The following is a 4290-nucleotide window of genomic DNA, read 5'->3' as shown; positions in this document are numbered from 1 at the left end:
AATAGCATGATATTATATCACTGTAATTATTCCATATATTTTTAAAAGCTGGAGTAGATTCTATTTTTTGCAAAAAAATTATTCCTAAAGCAAATTTTTTTCAATGTATTAGTTTAGTAGATAGGGGACCATTTTTTATTTAAACTTCCAGAGTTAACATATTTTTGGAAAACTTTGTTGTATATTTGAATTCAATAGTAATTGTTTTTAACTCCATATAGCATTTTAAAGTAGACATACCTATTTTATTTCCATGTATTTATTAATTGATTTATTCGTTCTCACATACATAATTTTATTAAACTTTTTGTTTTAATGTTATCTTCTATTTTTGCTTTTGTCAGCTATAGAATTTATTTTATCTTCATCATTTCAGTTGAAAAAGAAGTTATTTTTAGGAATTTATACAACATATATGAACTTTAATTAAAAATTAAGTACTGTGTACGGAAATGATTTGGGGGCTGAAAGCCCACTACAAAAAAGTTTCCTTTCACTGTGGTTGAACATAATACACAGAGTGGTCCTTATGCCCTGTTAGAATTGTATGGCCTTTTAACTGGCTCTAGAGCAGAGCCAAGATTCTCTTAGAAATGTAAAATATCAGTAGTAATCAGTCATGTTAACGTGGACAGGGCTCTAAAAACAATTTCTGTGAATCTCTAAACATAAGATATGCTTTGCCTTTGTTTCTGGTAGGATACGCAGCTCCTGATCCTCTCCAGGCCAGGTTCTCCACCTGTGTAATACATCCACCACCTTCAAGTGACAGCAGGATTTCATTGCCCTGTTAATCTCTGCTCTGACCTGCAGCATCATTTTGACCCTCATGACTGGCTTATTTTCATCAGCATAAAAATATTCTTCGATATCGTTTATATTAAGACATTTAATAAACAAACAAACGGCACTACAGTCTCCTGCAATTACTGCATTTTTTCTACTCAGTTTACATGAAAAATATATGTTTTATTCACCATTATAGCACTTAGTGGTATTTCTGGCACACAGTAGGAGCTCAATCCATTTTGCTGATTAGATAAATAAACTGAAGATGCCCGATTCCTGGTTCTTGTCAAATGCTGAAAATACTTAGATATTATTCTAAAAATTATGTTTTCCCATCCCATTAAGAATCACTTTCTGTATGCCAGCTTCGTTAATGAAGAAAGCAGCCAACTAACACTTTTTTCCATCTCTCACATATCCAAGTTTCTAATTTGGGCCAGCAATTTGTTATTAATTATCATTTTTAAAGATTATAATGTGTGTGTTTTCAAGTTTTTAACATGAGCATATGACTAAAATCATTCATAACGAGTGTTTAGATTTAATTTTATATCAAAATGTCTTCAATGATAATTTATAAGACATATTTATAGACATTCTTGTAATGACTATTATTTAATTCTTTGTTTTATAAACATTTGTGCAGACATTCAGATATTTTTTATTATATCATTTAAATTTTTTCTGTTCTATTTGTTTTATTTTCTTCATATATATGAGTTATCTGTGTATTATCTCTTTTGTCATAATTCTGAGCTATTATCTCTCTAATTGTCTTTATTTCTAATATTTTTTTAGCAGTATATAAGCATATCAATTTTCTTGAGATTATACTTTACAACACTGATCTGATGTTTGACAATTGATTCTGTTCTTTACTGAATATAGTTTTAGTTATGATACATTTGTTTCACAGCACTTTTCTTTGACAAATTATTTTCTACATATATTTGTAGTGGTCGGTGCAAGAAATAACTTGATCTTTTCATTTCCTACCCTCTTTCTCATATTCCAGGTAATCCACTTAACATTTTCCAAAATAAACACATTATAGATTCTTCTACTTTCCTAAAGAAATATTTTTATACCATTTACTTAAAAGCTATGACTTTCTCAGATTATCTTTGGTTTTTCAACTCTTAGTAGAAACATGAGTATATGTCATCTCTTCTTTAAGACATATGTTAGTGAAAGAGCTGTCATAAATGACCAATGATAATCATTCAGCACCAGGAGACAATAAATATGTAAACCAGAGAACGAATATTCAATAAAAGAGACTCAAGCCTGATCTTCTCAAGAAAACAACAAAATTTACGTGTTTATGTTCACTTCATCATTCTTTAGCATTAGTTCAATTTTCTTTAATTAAATTATAGCTTAGCATTTTTCCATTGGGACATCAATTTATGAGCTTTCCATTAAGACGCAGGTAAAAAATTTTTTCCATACACATAAGGTTTTCTGTAAAGGAGAATCAGGAATTGACAGATAACTCAAGATCTTTGTTTTTCTTATGTGTAGAAGTGAATACATGCACTTTAATAATACATGTGATTTTTTTTTATTTATTTTGGAGATGTTCAAGAGAAATTTGAACCTTCTTTATTGAGACCTATATGTATTCAATTATATTCAAAAAATTAGCATTTAAAAATCCATTAAAATGATGAATTTAATTTAGTTCTACAGATCAGAATGTTGGAGCGCTTATTCACATGAAAACATCTGACAGAAGTTCCATCTAAATATTCTTTGTGTTTCTATTAAACGAAGCAAATTATTTGCAATTGAAAACTTTAACATAATTTTAATGAGTAAATTTGAAATATACAATTGACTATTTCTATAACATTTTACAAACTATAGGCAAAGAATTTACTAATTTACACTTTGATGATTTTGTTAGCACAAATGTATGGGTAAATTTGCTTACAGCTCAGATATCATGATGACTAATAAGGTTGTAATTTTGAAAAGTTGAGTAATCCTTAGAAAACACACTATAAATATATAAACATTATTTTGACTGGGAGGAAATTAATTGCTATGATAGTTTTTTATTAGGAAATGTAATCTTTGTCTTCAAAGTATGTTATTTGCTAGGGTTTTTTTAAAATATAGGCTATGTGAAACTGACAACATTAGATGTCATTATATCTACTTGCTTTTACATAAGATTTATTCGAAGTTTGGAATTTGGAATTCACTCAGGTATGGTAACTATTTTTGTGCATCGAATCTCTTAAAGCCTCCATAAGTACCTTTTATTGTTAAAAGCTACACAGTAAAATATACACATCAGACTAAGAATTCTAGTAGGTGGATTTATAACAAAGGTGATAAATGCTCATTCTAAATAGCACTTGAAATGACATAGGCAATAAACTAACCTTTAGATATGAGTTAGATAAGCTATGCTTTTCTCAACCTTTGCATCCAATTTGAAAGTGTATATTTGTATTTCCATACACTAGAGATTCAACAGAGCAATAGCTATGGTTTTCTCTTATTTTAAAAAGATCACATCTTCTGTATTGATAATATAGCCATTAGTGAACACATACTAAAAATATATTAAAGGCCTTTAATTTTTAAAAATGGCAGTTAGTTCACAACTAATAACGTGGTTTTCTTTTCTATAGTTAAGGGTAAAAATCAATCAAGATATTCTTATTAAAACATGTTCAAAACCACAAATTGTGATTTAGCATATTTACTCATTATAAAAAAGGGTGCTCAATACTAGTACTTATGTGACAGGCATCATGCTGGGTACTAAGGATATGATGTACTCATCCCTGAGATCAGGAGCACACATCATTAGATAAAAAAATTTCAAGACAGAATAAAAGTATGATTTTTGTGCAAATACTGAGTATTTTAAAAATAGCATAAGAAAATAATATGGTTGAATATTGGGTAGATGTTATGTTGGAATGCTTCGCTGATATAACTGACATAGTTTAGAAACTAGAGGTTGCTTATCTGAATTTGAGTAAGAGAAGCAGGGAGAAACACAAGCTGAAGATGGAAGGAAAAAGAAGTCATTCCAGGAAAAAGGAATAATGTGCAAAGGTTAAGTAATAAGAGAAGTGTGAAAAAAATATCACACATAACAGAAAGTTTGTGATTCAGTTTAGCTAATACAAGAATGTTCTCTTTGGGAAAGGAGGTTCGAGGTCAATACCACCCTGAAACAGTGTATCAAACTTTATTTTCTTGCCAGGTCTCCATTTGAAATGCCTTTATCATTTTCATGAATCTTTCCATTTAACTCTGGGGTTTCTGAATTATATGTTTTGCTCATAGACATGATCTTTTTGTTTCTGTTTATTCAGCTCGTCTGACCAAAATCCACAGGTGGTCATGGTGTTCTTAGGTCTGAGATTACAGACCCAAGGCACCGATGCCTTCATCATCTCATGTGTTGTCTTAACTAGAAAAAGGTATTCCAAATCTCTACTAAAAATCAGAAGAGGGCACTTCTCCTATAATGAG

This window comes from Pteropus vampyrus, unplaced genomic scaffold, assembly GCF_000151845.1.
Source record: "Pteropus vampyrus isolate Shadow unplaced genomic scaffold, Pvam_2.0 Scaffold6, whole genome shotgun sequence".
Lineage (NCBI taxonomy): Eukaryota > Metazoa > Chordata > Mammalia > Chiroptera > Pteropodidae > Pteropus > Pteropus vampyrus.
This window is presented reverse-complemented; position numbering follows the sequence as displayed.